General features: G+C 42.6%; 1 protein-coding gene across 9 annotated transcripts in view; it reads right to left on the reverse strand.

The window, feature by feature from the left end:
* The window catches only part of SMOC1 (SPARC related modular calcium binding 1), a 126958-nt gene that overhangs the window by 90063 nt on the left and 16940 nt on the right, over positions 1-19955 (reverse strand). Inside the window, exon 1 of one of the 9 annotated variants that reach the window (XM_040558376.1) lies at positions 143-257. The exons of the other annotated variants lie outside the window; for them this stretch is intronic. The gene's annotated coding sequence lies outside the window, so the exon portion shown is untranslated. Of the gene's footprint in view, positions 1-142; positions 258-19955 lie in introns of those variants that run through there. 9 annotated transcript variants of the gene reach the window in all.

Here is a 19955-nt window from a genome sequence, read left to right on the forward strand (position 1 = left end):
GTTTTTGCAACTCCTCGTGTCAGAAACCAAGTTCCACATATCAGAGACTTCCAGAAGAGCACCAAAAACCAGAATATTAATTTCCATCATCAAACCATGCTGCAAACTTAATGAAAACTCAGTGTGTATCACAAAAACTCACCTAATCCTTCTGTCGTCTGCACCAAACTACTTGCCAAAGGGCCGTACGGGACAGGGCAGCCCCTGCTCCCAGAGGGGGCATACGTGAGGAATATAAAGCTGCTTACAGGCAGCCCATACAAATGAGCTAAAGCCAACGCTATGGAACAGCTTTCCATGGGTGCCTCCTTACAGAGGGATGGGAAGGAACAGCTCGACATTGATTAATTATGAGGGCCTGAGGAAACATGCAGCGTGCCCCAATGCAGTCTCTATGAAGTTCTTGCCTATCCAAATGAAGCCAAGAATCGCTCTATAAAAAAAAAATAAAAAAATATCAAAGCCTTTTTAGCATTTGTAATTTGGATTACAGCAGGGATCCCACACAGCGTTAGGTGCTTTCCAGGCACTGAAGATGCCACACCTGCCTTGCCAAAAAAGTTTATGGTTTACGTAGTTGCACAAGATGGTGCTTGTTTTGTTCGACTAGATTTTAATTGTAAAAGTTTGCATTAATTTCCAGAAGGATCCAGGATCGTGCCTGTCTGATCAGGGTCCTCTTCATGTGATCAGCCAGCACTGCCAGAAAGATTGCATCTCCTGGAGACATTACCGTAGGGCTTCAAAAACTCCCCCTTGCAGGACACCTGCTTCACCATGGCTCAGAGCCCTTCTTTGGCTTGGCAGCCCTGGCAGCTTTCAGATAATAAAATGGAAGTTCTTTGTCCACCATTTCTGCTTCCATCACATGAACACTGCTAATCATCACCACATCCCATCCACAGTTATTTAAGGTACTAGTTTATCTCGAGCATCCATCCCTTCCTGCCCAGCACATGACATTTTCTTTCCTACATTCTGCCTCTCTGAGAGCAGGACAACTGCGCTCCTTTGTTAGCAGCCTCAGCAACGCACAGAGGAAAAACACTGGATGAATGCTGAAATAGGTCTGCCCACCTGGGGAGGGAAACAAGTGAGAGAGCAAGGAGAGCAATCAAATTTATCATTGTCACAGTTCGAGCTACAATTCAAAAGTGACTTGTTCCCAGTTCTTCATCCCCATTTCAAGCAAGCAGGTGCTTTTTTTCCCCCCAGAAGCACGCCCCTGCTCTAGGAGAGCCCCTCAGTTGCTGCAGGAGGTACCACTGAGCCAGGCAGATGTGCACGGGGTGCCCCAATGCCTGGCCACTGACCCTCATAAATCACCAATGCAGTCCTGTGAATCTCAGGTGCCTTCAGAGAGCAGTGAGATACGGGATTTCACTTCTCACACAGACTGTCCTATCATCACCCTGGAAGCCAGAATCAAAGCCTGATGTCCTAACTGCCTTGGGACTTCCACACAAACAGGTTTTGCAAACAACAGAATCAACACGTGTGGAGGTGTGCTCGGTGCTGGACACACAATGTGAACAGTTCTGCGCACAGAGAAGTAACCCTGCAAACAAGCGTGCAGCACCAGCCATTTCAAATCCTCTTCTAGAAAGAAGAAGGAAATAACTATCTTCACTAAGATTTCTTGAAGCCTCTTCTTGATACCTGTGTTCCCATTTTCTTCAGAACAGGCTACATCCAAAAAAATGGGACCAGAGAGGGTGTCACGGGCTTACCAGTCCTTTTCCCTCCATGGGAGAAGACCTATTAAAAGCAGAACCGAAAAAAAAACAACAAAAAAAGAACTGGCAGGAAGAATCTATTTTCCAGGGAAATGTTAAAATTGACCATGTTACAAATACTATTCCTTAAACACAGACTCTATACTAAAATAAGCATAAGTAACACTAGAATTATATACTAATATTTGTATTTTTGTAGCATTCACTTACATTAAGGGAACCTGCAGTTCCCACACCAATCAGTCTGAGAGCCCCTCCCCTAAAGAGCTTCCAGTTCAGTGCAGCTCTCAGAGCATCTTTTTACATCAAATGCAGTATCTGTATAAGGGTATAAACCTCCTCCTTCAGCAAATACATTTACACAGGTGCTTGCGGAAACCACTTCCCAAACTACTTTCTGCTTCTTCAGACTTTAAAAGAAAAAGGAAAGATAAGAGGTCAGAATAAAGTTAACTTTGCCAACAAAGCATATCTGTTCTTTTTCTCCACACCTCAACACCACTGCTGACAAACAACAAACACTGATTAAAGGGTTTTTAATGCCTGTGAAGGAAAGCAGACTCCCTGCAGCTGCACAGCAGCTGGGAACACTTGTGTTATTTAGCAGAGAAAGGTCTGACCCCACAAGTGAAAATGAGCTTGGTGGTCACTCATTCTATTCACCATCTGGGTACATTATAAGCACAAACAGAGCAGCTCAGCCCTTTGTGATGGGGGTGACAAGAAATGGCCATAGCATTGCAGTGTCAGAGCAAAGTGCTTTAGCAAAGCTTCAGGGAAAAGAGGGAGCAAGGGACACAAGTGACGTGAATGTGACAAACTGGAAGCCTGTTAAGAAACTAATCTAAAAGACAAGGGTCCACTGCGGATAAAAACTGAGGTGCCTCAGCTGTTTAGCAACTTTGCTTCAGATTAGCGCAGGCTGCTGGATAGAAAAAATAGGTAGGGGAGAAAGAGAGGAAACAGCACGTGCAATGGCCTACTCCAGCTTTGCCAGACTTCAAGTTTAAAGACCCCCAGAATATACCTTTGGAAAAAGTGATCAATCGAGGCATGCTCACACCGCTCAGGGCACCCACCCATTTGTCTAAGCAATCAGACTGGCCTGTCTCAAGTCCTTCCCAGAGACTTCCCCAGGGAAAACCATACCATTTTATACACTAGAAGAGACTACAAAGTTCTGGACATTTTTTATTGCCGTTGGAAAGTATCATTTCGCATTTCCTAGTTTCAGCCTTACAGATTTATGCCTTGGTTTCAGGCTCCCAACTGGTGCAACCAGCCTTACTGGAGGCAGAGCTGGAGCCGAGTCCCTGTGTTAATCGCAGGGAGGCTCAGCCCCGTGGCAGGCTGCCTGCAGGGCCCAAGCACCTCAGCCACGGGTTGGGAGCTCAGCCAGGTTTCCCGCCATGGAACCAGCAGCCCAGCAGTCCTCGAAGGTGTCAATGATCACGCTCTAAGCCAGAGACTCAAAGCATTTGGCTTCTAGAAAGGGAGAAAGCAAGACTGAAAGCCTTAGAAACTCTGGCAGAGAGAGGCCGATTGTGGCTTGCAGGTAGATACCAGCCAGCCAGCACCACCACGGCTCCCACCAGCTGACCAGGGCCTTCAGCCTCAGAACCCATCTGGTGGGGGAAAAATAAAAAATAAAAAGATCTCAAAGGCAGCTTCCTGAGAAGCCAGTTGTATAATGGGTATTGTAAAAAAAAAATTAAAAAAAGATTAAAAGGGCTCAGCTCCTTCCCCAGACAGAAGGGACTTACGAGAAGGACACTGCAATACTTATACTCCTTGAGTCATCCCACCTGCAAAGCTTAGAGTCTAGCCTAAGCTAAAGCACCACTTACATTTCAACCCCAAGCCCCCAGCTGTGCAAACAAGAATAGGTTCAAAGCACACAGCCTGTGCTTGAGGATGGTGAAGGCTGGGCAAACATATGGGATCACACCACAAAGCAGACAAACTCGGTATTTGTAGGAGTTAAATTCAAGGCTTTTTTTTTTCCCTTACAGGCTAGAAACCTTGTTTTTCCTACAGCAATCTTCCCCCCCCCCCCCCCCCCCCCCCATCATTGTTTTGTGCAAGCCCCTACAAGTGGTCAAGTATCGTGCTTCATCTGCTGGAAGAGTTCTAGCTAGGGAAATAATACTGTGTTTTGGGGAATCAGCTTGGAAGAAAACATGATGAGGCGGCCGTACTCTGCTTTTAGAAGATAAGGTACTAGAGCCAACGAAATTTTCTAAGAGAATATTTAAAGAGCTCACCTACAAATAGTTAAGTAGAAAAGCCTTAGAATTTGAACCGTAACAGAGAATCTCGGCTGGTTTTTTGTTTATTGGGTAGTTTTTCCACTTTGGTGTTTTCGGTGTGTTTTTTTTTTTTTTTTTTTTGGGGGGGGGGATATTGTGTGTGTTTTTATTGTTTTACAACAAAAAAATATTACAGTGAGAAAGTGAACTTTTAAAATGGTATCTCTTGCTTTTGAGGTGCAAACTTATGCAATACGTATAACCCCTTAACTACTTCTGACTTGTGGGAAGGAAAGTACGAAACTAAGAGACAAAGAACAAGATTTAATTTAAGCTTTCAAAACAATCTCTTCTTCCACAGAATTTTTACCCACATGCCTGTATCACTTTTGAGTTCCTTTACTTTTGTAAATATCTAGTTTGTTGAAGCACATTGTACCACAGATCAGAATGCTGATCAACTGAACAGTGGAGGAAAAATCTTGAGAACACAAAATAGAAATTTCTCCTCAAGTCTTCTATTTCTAACATGACTTCTAAGCCTTAGTAGTAAATTTGGCAATATTAAGGTAGAGACTGATTTAATTCCTTTGAAATAACATTACTTCAGCTTCTGTCAAAGCTCACTCTCCCAGTCAGATTATTCTTGCAGCCAAGATGACATGCAAGCCTAGAACAAATTCAAGATTAAATTTAATTTGTCAAACACATTGACAAGAGAAGGTATGTTTAACTTGGACTATTTCTTCTCATTAACTTTGCTACTATATATATGTTGAACCAGATAGAAAATCCAGATGTTTGCATAGTCAAGAAATGCATTTCTTGTCCCAAAGGAAACAATGGCAAAACTTCCATTGACATAAAGGTGGAATCTTGTCTTTAATAAATTGTATTGTTTAATAACCCAATCCAGTCTGTCTGGTTTAGGGAGTCCTCTGCTTCTTCAGTATAACTCAAAAACAAAACCAGACTTCTAAACATCATCCTACATAACTTATGCCAAGTTGGCCTCCTTTAAGAAACTATATCCCCTACTTCAGTTTGTCATAACGACAGTTGAAGCTGTTCTTTTCCCCTAGCAAATATAGCAGGATTACAATTTTGTGCTGTCACCAGAAGGTGAGAAGTCAGCTATTCCACTGGAAGGGGACATATTTTCCTCAAAAGAAACTCAGGAGATCTCAAGAAACCAGCAGGGTTGAAGCAATGTCATTAGGTGTACAGTATAACAGAGGGCAGTATCTCAAGCAAGATTTTTGCCCAAAGTGTTCCCCATCCTTACACAATGTAGATGAGTGCTTTAAACCACTGCATATGTTCTTCAAGATCTGGAGCAAACCCTCTTGCCCCTAAATCTCTTGAATCGTGCTGGAGACTGAGGTACATGCTTTTTTACGCTCCACCATGTAAAAAACTGTGTGTCAGCTCCAGTCTTTCCAGAGTTCTGTGTACGGGCTAAACTGCCCACGTGAATGCAGAAAGTGGCTGTGAAAGAATGCTTTCCTGTGCCCATTTATCACCCGTAGTAGGAATGGCTACACAGTCAGCCCTAGAAATGCCCTCTTACCAATTTGAAAAAGCTTGGAGTACTGCAGAAAGCATGGACAAGTTGAGGGGCCACTGGTTCCAAACTCTTGAAATGTTAGATGATAGTTCACCTAATTAGATTGACCTGTGTAATCTACAGTAATCCTCCCCTCCACCTATAACTACTTCCTTCCTAATAATTCCCTTAGAACCTCTGTGGGATCTACTACTGCTCAAGAACACTGTAAGACCCTTCTCTTGAACTTATCTCAAATCTTTTATTCATGGGAGTTTTCAGCATTACACTAATACTGTTCAGCAACGCTCGTTCCTTGTGCCAAAGTTGTTTCAACGGGTAGAAGATTATTTCATGTGTTTCTTACACAAGTCTGTTATGTAATGTGAGGATGCACATCAGCTGCAAGCATGTCCAATTACAACCAAGTCTTGCTGAAGCATTCTTAAATGAATCTACTTGAAGTAAAAGCTCTCTGTTGAGTTTCCATCAGTAGGCTGGTATCTATAAAAGGCTTCCCTTTTAAGTCCAAATGCCCTTAAAATTTGTCTTTATAACCTGACAACAACTCATCCAACCCCCCTTCTTTTAAGTACAGTCTCATCCTTTCTTTATCTCAAGAAATAGAATTACTTTGCCCTTTCTTTCCACAGTGTTATTGCTGAAGAGCAGGGAGCCTGCTCTAAATGGAGTCTCCAGGGCAGTTGATAAGCTTTCTAAACATCCCAAGCTGGCAAGACAAAAAACACACAAACATTTCTTCCTTCCATCACTCATTCTCTCCAACAAAAAACAAAACCTACTCTTCATTGCAGACACCTTGCACTGCAAAAAGTAGATAAGTTTTACCAGACTTTCACTGCTTTGAAACTTGTGAACACTATCTTCTAGGTAACTAACTCCCCTTAGCATGCATATTAGTTAAGCACACACAGCAAAACAGATACAGCTGAGCCTACGTCAAGCCGAAAAATCTCTAGATTGTCACCACTGTCCAGTCTACACCACATCCACATCCAGTGTCTCACTTCAACAACAGCCACATGTATTAAACACTATTGTAAAAAAAAAAAAAAAAAAAAAAAAAAAAAAAACACATCAGGTGTATGAAGACGACTCATCTCTGGAACTGCTCTACTCTGCTAGGAGATCATCACATGAAAAAAGATGAGAATTAAACAATTTTACAAACACAGCTAGGCAGACATATCTTTCGAGCTGAGCTCCAATGGAAATACAACTGTATAAGGGCATTCTTTCGAGAGTGCAAATGCTTTGTTCGTGTAGATCTTCCAGGATTGAAAATGCCACCCATTAAAACTCCATTGCTCTACAAATTTCAGTCCTTCTTAACTCAATTCTTCTAAAACACTGAAAGAGTCATTCAAACTGAAGCTGGCATCCAGCCTTCATTATGGTTGTTGCCAACAGCAGAACCAAGAAGTAGATATTAGAAATAGCTGAGCTCATTAGTTCAAACCCAGCAAGGGCTGGCTGCCCATCAGCAGAGGTACACTAACTGAATGCCAAGTCTGACATTCCAGTGCACAGGAGGAATACTGAAAAAGGAGGTGCTGTGAACATTAAAGAGGTCACTTTTCTTAACTATATGCTTACCTCCACACGATCCAAAGACAATGATTAACCAAAGATAACTCTCGGTGGAAGGTGGATGCATCAGGGGGTTCTCTGCACTCCATCTGACTTTACACTTACAATCATGAACACTTCAGCATCAAAGCTTCTGAAGCTCTATTACTGCTTCTGTCTGGGAACATAGCTATCTTGACAGGTCTCCCTCCATAGAAGGTCTACCTTTGCATCTCCAGAGATTTTCCATTGGGTCCTGACCCCATCAGCTATACAGAGTAATAAAGGAGGTTGCCCTTATTTACTCTATTACTCCTCTGAAGTGTCAAAAACAGTGAAACTGAAAAGACAGGAACTTCACCTTGTTAATACAAAATACCATGTTCCCTTGCTAAATACAGAGTAACTCACATTGCCAGCACTGTGAAAGCTACAGCTTTCTCACATTTATGGCTAACCTTACTCCAGAGCTCTTACAAATAAAGGTTTTTTCCTAGCATCTTAGAGTCTGACTCATCCCTTGACTTTTAGCCTATGGATTAAGAGGCAACAGTAAAGACACATTCTCATCAGCAGAAGTTATTAACTGCTCAGTTAATAGCTATGAAGTCCTCTTTGCTCCTTCCAGGAAACACTGCAGTAGTGACATCCACAGTCCAAACAAACATGCTGGTTTTTGACGTTCAGACTGCTAGGGTCTGAGCTGCAGACAGGTGGTTTCAGAGACCAAGCTTTACAAGTCAAACCATACTACTGAAATACATACCATTTAGCAATCTTAACTCTTGCTTTTGTAGGTCAGCACGGACTTTGAATAGCCCTCCAGTAGGTGCTTTTGTTATCGTAAGGATCCCAGGCTTGACTTCTTAACAGTCACTGCTTCAAGTGCCATACCTACCTCAGGGGATTCTACACTGACCTAAACAGATACGTTAATCTAAGGCAAGGTTTAAATTCAGAACAAAATAGTCCTGTCTACCAAGAAAAGAAATACTCCAGCCAGGAATTTAGAGCAAGAGGGAAAGAATCAGGAAAAGATATACGAAACAGAACTGAAACTCCTGTCAAAAGTCAGGAAAAATAAACTCTTTCCCCTAACTCCCTAAGGGAAAGAGTCATTGTTTTATTACTTTGTTCTGCAATTCTGTTTGCGTTGTGTTTTACAGTGTTTACAATATTTCTCATCTTTCCTCTTGCATTTAAACCAAATGCTTCCCTCGATTTTGTATGGGTAACCACCCGCTGAGTTTAGCCCTCTGTGTGAATGACGTGCTGGACAATGCTTCCTCGGACCATCAGGCAGTCAGATCTTCCTGGCACCGTACAGGCAGTAGCAGAGAAGCTTTCCCCATTACTGGAGTCTTTCTGGGCCAGAAATGGAAGAACCTGCTGTGAGTACAAGACTCAGGACATGAACTTCAGTTCTGTCAATATGCAGCTTTAATTTAATTAAAGCTCCCACCTCAAAAAAGTTTCTTAATATGGCCATGCAAACATATGATAACAAGCTTTCCATAACAGACAAGATGTGTACTGGCTACTGCAGGAGCTGAAAAAGCTACAAAAGACAGTTCTAAGATAAAACGCTTGTGCAAGGCAAGAATGAAGGATCCTTGTTGGCTTTAATTCCATCCTCTGCTGTCAGGGACAGACAACATTCAGAAATGTGTTAGTGTATACACTGAGGAGTAAAGACATTTTTGGATTTCTGCAGACAGGATTCCTTTACAATTGTGTTTTTCTTCAGAACTGCAGCAGTAACTTAGATGCCAATCGACGAACTTGAAAAGCACAAAACAGGTCAAGCATTACTATAGCTCCAGCACTGCCATTTACTGCAAACTACGCAATGCCACTTCAAAGTGACAAGCTGTTAGTGCACAAGGCTTCCTATCCTGCTCAAGTACAGAGTTCACATACCTTCTGATAGCTTGGGAGTAAGAGGTTTCATTTTAATCACTTTTGGTGAACTACCAAGCAACGTTGCTATTCCATTAGCAAGACATGCTGTTCACACAGGTCAAGAGCATTTTCAGTACTGAAGTGAGAGACATGGTTTGTAAGGTGTTCCCAGCAAATCCCCTCATCACCACCGAACTCTGCAAGGGTCATCACTAACCTGTCAGGGTTTGCTGCTCGAAGACTCCTGAGGCCTTCAGTTTTTAAATATATGGAAGGGGAAGCTAGGATAAAGGTGTCTTCAAAAGAAGCGTTTACAGGCATCTTGACGCTGCCCCAGGTTGTTGGTATGAGCTTCCCCTGTAAACTACAAAATTCCTTTCCCATCATACTGCATCCCTTCCCCTCACCCCGCTATGTTATACATATCCTTAATCCCCACATCCAAGCAGAATGACATTAGAGAGTGACTGATCTTCATACAGGCTGTTCACTCTCTCAGGTTGACAGCTTTTTCACGTTTTGTACTACAGGACTGTTTACTTTAGTGTCTGTTTACTTTCAGCTAGGAGGAAAGGTTGATTCCAGCTACACTGAACTATTTTTCACACTTAGGTGAAGAGCTGCAGAATACTCATGAAGATTCCTTTTTGCTAGAGACAGACAATTTCCTTTTTTCCCAAAGAAATAAGTTTTAGAGCATTTCTGGCTCTACAGTACTGTCCCTTAAACACAAGTGAAGTGAACTTTCACCGTCACTAAGATCCTTATAGTCAAAAGCTGTCCGCACCAAAGGGGTACCTTCGTACTGAGCTCTTCTGTCCAGGGTTGACAGCTCCTAGAAGTAGTCACCTCTAGCCCAAATTCACACAAAACTCACCAGGTTAACTTTCCTCCAGTTGCACTCACTGGGGTTCTGGAAGTGCTCAGCTAACTTTGTGCTACTATTTGTATTTGTGTCTCGAGTGAAAGCTAAACAAAAATCTAACATACATATTGGACTATTTTTGCTGTCTGCCTCCCTGAAGGGAGAAGGGTATCAGTCTTAATATAACAAATATGAAACCTTTGCACAATAAATCCTTGACACAGATAATGGGCAAGATTATTGCACTCTCTCATCTTCCTTTTCAGGGCATGTTATTGAGAAAGCTATGGCAAAACAGCTGTGGCTTTATCTGGATTCCTCAGATTTTCTGGATCTCTTTCAGTCTGGTCTAAGACCTGGCCTCAGTACAAACACATACTCGGACTCACTGGTCAGACTTCTCGCAGTGGACAAAGACCAAACTTACATTTTTAGTTGACAGACTTAAAGCAGTCTGTGATACCAGCTTCTGCATACAGGGTTTAGGTTTTTTTTCAACTTCTCCAAACTACGAAGAGTAGTGCTCACATCACCACCACATCTGGAAGAGTACTGGGAGCTTCCTCCAAACAAGGCTGAGCAATTTTTCTTTCTTCACACCTTCTGGGACATAAGAAGCTGCTGTGCCCGACCTCACCTGAAGGAGTTTGTCTTTCTGACCCCATTGATCAAGACTGCTCTTCTCATTGGTGGATGTCCCTCCTTCCCAGCCTGGACTAAAGCCTATATAAAGATGAGCCCCAAAAGAATAGAGAGGCACCAGTAGGAAGGATTAGAAGAAGCAGGGCTTGCTTTGTCACTGAATATCACAATAGAAGGGCTTACTGCTCATGTGGTACTACCATACTGCTTGAGGTCATAGCAGGCAAGCTAACACACTGGCAGGGAACAGATATGAAGCATCTCTAATCCTTTCTCCCATCCACCTACAACCACTCATGTAGTAATTACAGCACGAGCTTCTCATCTAAACAAGAAGTAAGACACTAGCAAATCATGTTCCCTCACCCTGCTCAAAACTAAGTCTCAGGAAAGCTCTAGTCACTGCAGCTGCAAAGTGCTGCAGACGCCAGGTGAGGTCTGTCAAAAAAAAAAAAAAAAAAACGTAGTAGATAGCAACAAAGGCCCAGACCATGGCTGTTGTCATCCACACCCCAAAAAGTAGCTCAGTGATATCTAAATAGTAGCAAGACTATTAGCAAGTAGCAAGACTAGTAGCAAGGCAGAAGCATCCAGCACAAATAGCTGTCCGGGATTTTCTGGTTGAAGAGTGGCCTGTTCTGAATAGAGGAGAAGGAAAAAAAAAAAAAAGCCACCACCATTCTCCTCCCTCCTCCCCTGCACTCAGCAACTTCAGGCTGAAGAGTTATTCCAAGCAGCAGCTGTCTGAAAACACTGAGAAGTCCTACTCTCACCTTAAAAAAAATAATCTTGTCATGTTGAACAATGCATCATCACAGTTCTTACAAGCTTCTTGGTCCATATCAGGAGGTAAGAGATGATTGGAGGGGGTATCAAGTCTGACAGAAACCCAGTGAAATTCAGCCATACAAATAGGAAGGGAAGAATTAGCAAAACTAATTTTATGTTGCTTGATAGGACTCCAGGCAGATGCTAAGTCAGTTTAGGGCAACTGCGACCCAATAGAGAATGTCTGTTTTGATTGAAGAAATCAGGCTGACAGTCACGTAAGAATTGGATTTATAGGTGCACAAGAAATGGCTGCATACCTGGCCTAGCTACAAGATTTCACCGACCCTTGAAAATTTAGACGTGTCTACTAGTAAAGACACTAGCGTGACTGAATCAGCTTATTATTGTCTGTCTTGGTTTTGGCTGAACCTTGCCACGGCTAGCGGTACCACACGTTTCTCTACTCAAATCTTTTTGTATCCAGACACTGTTTCTCACTCTTGGCCTTTGCTCCCTTTCAATTCTCACCCTCTTAGATTCAGAGAGGTCCTATATGTTTAATCAGCTCTCTTCCAGTACCTACTTGGAAAACACTGAAACCTTTGAGAAAACCTTAAGTTATCTCTGCTCCTCCCAGCTGAAGTGTGCTGGCTCTTGTGCACAGAAAGACCATCTCCATAATCAACGTCAAAAGATTCTTCTTTAGCAATTACATTCACATCTTGGAGATACAAGTGTTGTTACCAGCTCATGCACCAAGCATCTTCCTCAAGGGTTTATTCACGTGCCAGGCTGCTGGTTCATTCCCACCCCTCATCATTGTGCCAGCTCCTCCCCTCCTTCTCAGTTTGCCCAGCTTCTTAAGACCTCTCTCATCCCAGTACCTTAAAAACCCATACAAATTCTTCAGCCAATTTCTTATTCAGAATGCAAGCAAGTAGTAGTAGGAAGTTATTAAACAAGCCCTCAAAAGCCCTAATTATACTCAGTAATCCTGCTCAATCTCTGGATACTACTTCAATCCCCAATCCTCTTTTACTGGTTACAGCTCAAGTAATTGAGCTATATATTCCAGCCAGCAAATTTCTTTGTTTTCACAAGACTCCTGAATCCAGGCTACAGAGAAATAAGTCAGTTCAACGTTGCCCTGTTTTTGATTCATCAAGCCAGATGACAAATTATAAATCCTGAAAGCAGATTTTCTTTTCATTACTTTTCAGTGGCAGGGCAAGATATCCGTAGCCTTGTTTCCCATCCCATCCCTAACATGCCTGTGGCTATCACCTAGCTGTTGGCCACTTGGCAGGGAAGCAATAACTCAGTTTCTTGCAGAGATCTTCAGAAGCACCACACAATATCATTACATTTGAATATCAAGACAGTGCCGACAAAGCATGAGCACTGCCTAAAATAAAGTGGAGTAGGAAAGAGCAAGAAAAAATACAAACTCAAATTATCCTCAAGAAAACACAAAATATCTGAAAACAAGAGTAAGCCATCCTGCAGAGAACCTATCTCCAGATTCTGCCTCCCTCCCCACGTACCCAGAGCCTGCTAAGAGCACAGGTATACTACGACTTGCACAGGACTAGGACTCTCTGCAGTTCCCAAGTCTGGCTGTGAAGTCTCTGCCAAGGAGCTTCCTTCTTCCCTCTCCCCCCACCACTGGAATTTCCTCATTTCTCAGCAGAGCCCAACACAAACTTCTTAGAAAAGTTTGCAGGGTAATTTAGTCATCGTTAATCCCTAGGAAAAAAAGGAGGGAAAGTTTCAATAGGTAAAGCCAGAGCCAGATTTTGAACACCTGTGAGCAAGGTTTAAAGGGAGGGAAGGTCTAAAGTTTGCATGCAAAGAAGCTGACAGCAATATTTGGCTCCAGGACGCAGATTTATATCCCTTGCTTATTTCATCATTCTCCATGTCCCTACCCAGAACTGGATCCTGCTACAGAGTATGAGGACTGCCTCGGAGCAAACAATTCCAGCTGAGCACTGTTCTTAAAAGGGAGTCACGTCAAGTCCTCTAAATCAGATGAATCCCAGGTTTGCAGGCAACAAATGGTCTTCTGTGCAATATTTTATGAGAAAGCCTTGAAGCAGGACCTGTGTACATCTTTGACTATGGAAAGAAATTTCTTCGGAAGTGCCAAAAATGTAAGTATGGATCCTTAAAAACTTGTTTCTGAATGATTTCCTAAGGAGCAGTAAACAAAGCTGGAGGGGTGCTTAGTGGAGTACCTAGTCTCTCTCCCCAGATCATACCAAGCACTAATGACACCTGCCTCAAACATTTTTACTCAAACTAGTTCTCTCTTAACGGGCAAGGTCTGAAGGCGTGCAACACTTCAAGTGGCTAAATGATTATTAAAAAAGCTCAGCTTAAGTGAGAAGAGATCACCCCAAGGAACACAAACACAACATCCTCACAGAAACTGACTACAACTAGCATGAATTTAGAGAAGATTTTTGTTTGAAGGTAGTTGTACTTCACAGGATAATTCATTTCAGGGGCCTGAACATCCTGTGGAAATGATGGCAGCTCTGATTTCTATATTTCTATGCAGAAAGGAGCTCTTGTCCAGCCCTGAGGGCAAATCAAAAAGGCAGCAATAGTATTTCTTCTCCAGAACAGCACCCTGCAAGGATAAGAATCTAAAAGACTTGCTTTTTTAGCTCAAAAATCAGGTTACTTTTTATAGGAGGATGCATAAGACAGTATCAAGTCTTTGCAACATTTTACGTGCTTGATCATATTGTTTAATGGGTAGCAATTCACCCAAATTGATTAGAGGCATAGTAGGTACATAGCAATAACAAACAAAAAGCATACCAAGAAGTCACTAGCTAATTAATCCTGGTTTTCCTCTTTTTTTTTTTTTTTTTAATTTAAACAGAAGTCTACTTTAACAACATAAACAGCTTAAGATAAGTATTATTCGCAGATAAAATTATTCACACATAGTACTGAACAGTTCAGGCAGAAAGACACCGTTAGTGGTTTGGGGTAGCTCTACTGGTGCTGTTCGTACCAGGGGACAGATCTGTGATGACTAGATGACACCAAACTGCTCACCTCCACCTCAGCAGTTGTTAGCCAGGACTCCCCAAGAAAACGGAGTCAATACACATGGCAACAACTACCCAAAGGCAGGTATACCCGGAGGGATTCATGCAGGCAATGCACAGACAGGCTCACTTCAGCTAGCCTGTGACTTCCAGCTGTCATCTTGTCCCTGGGCATCTCACTCCATTTTCTATTTATAACCATTCCCCCAGCATAACTGTACTTTCTGATAAAGTTTGCTTCCTTCAGATGTACTGACTAGTGAGCCATGTATTTGCATACATGGACATCGTTTAAGGGTAATGCAAATGTTTATCCAAATATAGAAAGTACTTTCATTTTTTCCCCAGAGTCAGATATTAAAGAATTAAACCAGTAGATAGTCGCACAGAAGGCAATCCCCGTAAGAAATTACACAGCAACAAGGAAACTTAACAAGCGAATCAGTCTGAAACTTTTCCATCAGCTTGCTTGTGGGAAGAGTTATTCGTATGGTCACTCTTAGTAGAACTTCTCACCTAGCTCTAGACTTTCTGCCCCACACACTGAACCATCTGCACCGTGTTCGAGGGCTAGATGAATGTGTGTCCTAACCTGAGAAAAAACAGGGTTCTTAAGTCCACCAACCTCTTCAACTTACCAAGCTTATGTTCTTATCAAGAAGAGCAGAATGATGTTGCCTGAGAAAGGTATGTTACTTAGACTAATGTAACTGGAACACCAGAGAAACCCTGCAGCTTTTGGATGTCTTCAGAACTATTTTACTTGGTGATAATAAGTGGCAGTAGCTTGGTAGTCTAGGCTCAGAGGCTAAGCATCAACAGGAAGCTTCAACTCTGCATACCACCCTGCTGCAAGTGAGCATTTTAGGAAAAAGCACCACACTCGCAAAGAAAACTTGCAGCAAAAACTGACCATCAGGAGCAATACTGGCAGAGCTTTAAAGGACAGCAGGCAGAATGTAAAAGGCATATAACATCAAATGAAATCCTAGTACAAAAGTTGCTGAATATTTAACTGTGAAGGTCCCTCCTAATACTGCATGAGTTTTTCTAATAATGCTCATCAAAAAGGCTGTTTTAATTACTCCCATCTCTAGCCAACCCAAATATGGTTTATCAGGAACGATCTCTATCTGGTCGAGTCTTTCAGTCTGAGTCTCTTGTCCATGATCTTCTGTAAGATTTCACTCCTTGCACTTCACAATAAAGAGGAAACAATGCCAAAAATAAGCCTTTTCCTCCTGAGATATTTTAGAAGCAGGGAGGACAGCACATCTAGTGCCAAGACAGCTCACAGATAGCATCACGCTCCTACCTCTTACCTCCCTCTGCTCCATAAGAACTGCTACATGGCAAGCATCTGCTTCTGCAACAAACCAATACAGCAATTAGCATGAATTCTGTTTCAGACACTTAATGCTTATAAATACACAGCCCAGAAAAACTGAGGAATACAGAAAACAGCAAGAGACAAGTGCCATTTCAAGCATTCTTAGATAACTTCTGTCAGGACTCTTCAGCTGGTAGTCTTTGGGACTGGCTGCAATCCGCAGGCAACTGAGCAATCTCTCGCCACTCAACAAGCCTACCCTTTGCACCAGGGCCCTGGGTGCTGGAGCATAGTGTTCAGGGACTGGGCAACTTCTACTTAGATAACAGTTTTTTCCTACTGAGCACGTTCCTGCTCTTAAATTTAAGTGAGGACATACCTGACCCTGTAGTGTAGCTTATTCCAGGTTTCACTGAAATGCGGGGGTGATACTGGAAGACTTTCTTCCACGCCGTTGCTAACATGACGCAGACACCCCAGATATTTCCGCTCTTGTTTGAACTTTAAGGCAGGGATTCTCCCAGGTGCTGCACAATATTTGAGCAATATAATTTAGGGTCCTGTTTAAGAATAAGAATGGCCAGGATCCCACCAAATGCAGCAGGATACATACTTGGCTGCATCATACGAAATAAAGACTTATTAAAAATATCAGTTTAAAACATCACCTGTTCATTTGGCCTAGCCTGAAAACATTCTTCATTAACTGGAAATTGCATTAGACATTGCCAAACAGCTGTTTAACAGGGATATACTGTAAGCATGCTGTGTAGCTTCAGAGGTTTTGTACTTCTAAGACTTCTTTTTGTCTGTGGACTAGAGTGTATTTATCAGGAAAAGAGCTCCACCACATACCTGTACGGCAGGCACTATTCCACTCTGGGTGAAGAGCTTCAGAAATGGTCAAGTTCACAAAACAAGCCAGCAGAAGATGAAACGAGCACAAGCTACCACCATTCTCCAGACACTATGCATGGAAAGCTACTCTCCCCCCAGCCTCTAGCCATGTTTATAGTTACTCGCCAAAAGCACATCCAAGGCAAGGGCACAATAATGCATCACTGGGGTGAGAGGGAGCATTTAGTTAACTCCTGGTGCCTGGAGCTCTTACCTCTGAGCGATTACAGCTGTGAAGGAAGCACAGGCTCCACTTACAAGCAATGTTTTTAACTACAGAGAAACACTTGCTGATGCAGCCTGGCTACCTAACACAGGAGGTGGATGAACAACATGGAGAGAGGTGAATGAAGCTGTGCTGCTGTTCTAACCTCACCAGTGCAGTGAATGCCATTCAACAGCAAAGAGTTAAACAAGAACCTATCACTGCTCTTGCAGATGGCTTCGGTGAATACTGCTCCAAGGGCAAGACAGACCAACACTGTGCGTGGTGTGAGGTCTTTTACCCACCAAGGAAAGATTAGCTAGAAATACACAAAATGTGGCACGAAAGCTAGAGCTGAGTGAATGCAGGTATGCTTATTGTGGCCTTGCTGAATTGTATGAGATTTTAAATTAGTATATACACAACTTCTCTGAAGCCAGTTGAGTGGAATTTGAGACTCAGACCCACGCACAGTTGTAGGAGTAACAAGCCACGGTTTTTCTTATAAAACCTAGTTATAACTTCATTAGTATCTTACCCAGAGCCAGAAGACATTAACTCTCAGTAGCAAAGGGGCAAGTTATTTCTTTATTAGCCTGCAAAGGCCTGCTCCCTGTCTACAACAGCTGGTACATTCCCCTCAAAGGAAAGGGGTCAAAACAGAGCAGAAATTCAACACTAACCTGATGCTCCAAGTTTGACAGAGAGACTTAGATAGTCCATATAACACTCTGGAGCTTTCCATCACATTTGACATGTTTACTCCTTGTCTGAAAGACTTTTAAATCCTCTTATGTTACCTAATCACATCCTGTGGCAAGCTGAAGATACTTGACATTCCTCCCCTCCCTTTCCCCCACCTTTGGGGCAAGCTCAGAGTAAACATGGCACCAACCCAACTACAGCAGTGCCAAGCACCACGTGGGATCCCAGAGGAGTACCCTGCACCCTCTGAGAGGGTAGTGCAGCACAGGATGTCCAGGCACTGTCCCTTCTATCACCTAACTGGCCTACAAGATAGGAAGCATTGGGAGAGGATGAAGAACAGGTTTATTTTCTATTCCAACAATGGCACTTCCTCTCAGCTGCAAGTCTGGAAACAAGGCAGCTCCTTTGTAAAAGAAAAGTCACTCATTCACCTAACTAGGAACTGGAAAAGCATAAGGCTTTTCCAAAGCAGAGGTTTTTCCAAAACAAGCAATAGGGCTGCACATGAAGAAAGGCAGAGACCCCCCCTTCAAATTCTTAATTTAAGAGGGGCAGACAAGAAAAGAGCCAGGAAAAGTAGCCAGTCTAACGTGGCATTGAATTCTCAATAAGGCTCACAGCTTGGCAGATAATTCATTTGGCCTGTTCCTGCCATGCAAATCTGTGGGACAAGCTGCTGACAATCAAGTTTGCTATACTTATGATATGATGAGAAAGATGAAGTGGGACTGCTGCTAACATCATTTGCTTTCTCAGAGAACTGCATTCAGCTTCTGATAAGCCCAGAGTTGAAAATATCAGACCTCAGGCATACACCTTTGTGGGAGATCAACAGCTACAGACATTGATAGACTCACCCAAACCAACTGCTCAAAGCACCTACAGAAGTTGCGTGCCAATTTAGCAACTGCTTGGCCATCTCAGTATTGCTCCTCCGCATCCAGCACTGCAACATCTGAGGTCAGTATCAAACAGGGCTGACAGGATAAACTCAGCAACACATCTGCAATCAAGCATAGTAATCATGATAAAAACAGAAGCTGAAGAGTCTAATTCAGCACTTAATCACTGGAGTACAGACCTGCTGAAACAACGGTTGAGGCCCTCAGAGGATCTCCTCACCTGCTGAATCACAATTCAGTTTCTAGACTTGTGCAGAAGCCTTACACCTCTAGCTTTACTTATTTCTTATTTAGGCAATTCCACGTTGTAAAAAATGAAGTTGTTAACATCAGCTGAACCCCTCAGAGATGTAGCTGTGCCTGTGCAGAAGCATTACACGGGAAGGAAACTTTAGCACCAGGAAATACAGAGTGGCAGTAGGCACAAGGGGACTTAACTGCCCCATTGCAGAGACAGCACCCCAAGTTCACTCAGCTTTGCTCTGTTCCTACTGAAGTAAAGGAACTGCTGGACTCTGAGAAAGGCAGGATCAGACATGCATTTTGGTAGCTATACATCCATTGTATTAGTGTAGGACAAGGTATCCTTAAAACAACATTCTTACCAAACCCGCCATTTACGTCATTGAAGATTTACTCAAGATCCCAAGCACAGTGAAAGGAAATCCTTCACTTCTTGGGACAAGGCCTTAACATGCTGGGGGAGCACCTTTCAAAGAACATAAGCTGAAAAGAAAAGACAAACCCTATTGCATTTTGGACCCATTTTTGTACATGTTGAAGCTACTTAGGAGTTCTCTAACTTAAAACACAACCTGGGCAGCTTACCAGAACAAAGATTCCCCAGCCTACAAGTGCACGTAGATGTTTGAGACTGAGTCTTCAAACACCAGATGCATAACCCAATCTTTGTTCATTCAGGACAATTTACTAACTACAATTTCCACTGCTTTTACTAATTGCTTCCAAATGTAATTGCTCAATTTCCAGTTCAAAGCACCTTACATTAAGCACTCAAGAAAGCTATCTTTGGGACACCTTATCAGTATATTGCACACCAGCGTACATACCTCCAATTGGCACAAGTGGCCACTTAATTATATCATTGGTCAGGTAGACAATTCAAGTGGAATTAAAGCATCTAATTACCTTTCCCCAACAACATACTGAATTAAAGTTGAACTACTACAATATTTTTAGAAGCCACAGTAAATTTAAAGATCAGATTTAAAGGCAAGAGTCTTGCGAGAAGTTTTGATCTTGAAAGCTCCTTAAGGCAATTTTTCCTTTTGGTAGTAAGCAAGTTCAGACAGCCAATTATTCTGCCCAACACCTTTTTACCTTCTATAGCCACAGAAACATTGAACTTCCCAGGTTTTACCCCTTGAGAGTACACGGAACAGCTTTAGACAGCACACAGGCATTGGCATTCAGAGCTGAGCAGTTACTTTAGGAGACTAACCTAACTCTTACAACAACATACCCATAGCTGATTTAACAATAGACAACCCAAAGCCCAAACGGTATACCATTGCTGTTGCACTACA

This window comes from Cygnus olor, chromosome 5, assembly GCF_009769625.2.
Source record: "Cygnus olor isolate bCygOlo1 chromosome 5, bCygOlo1.pri.v2, whole genome shotgun sequence".
Classification (NCBI taxonomy): domain Eukaryota; kingdom Metazoa; phylum Chordata; class Aves; order Anseriformes; family Anatidae; genus Cygnus; species Cygnus olor.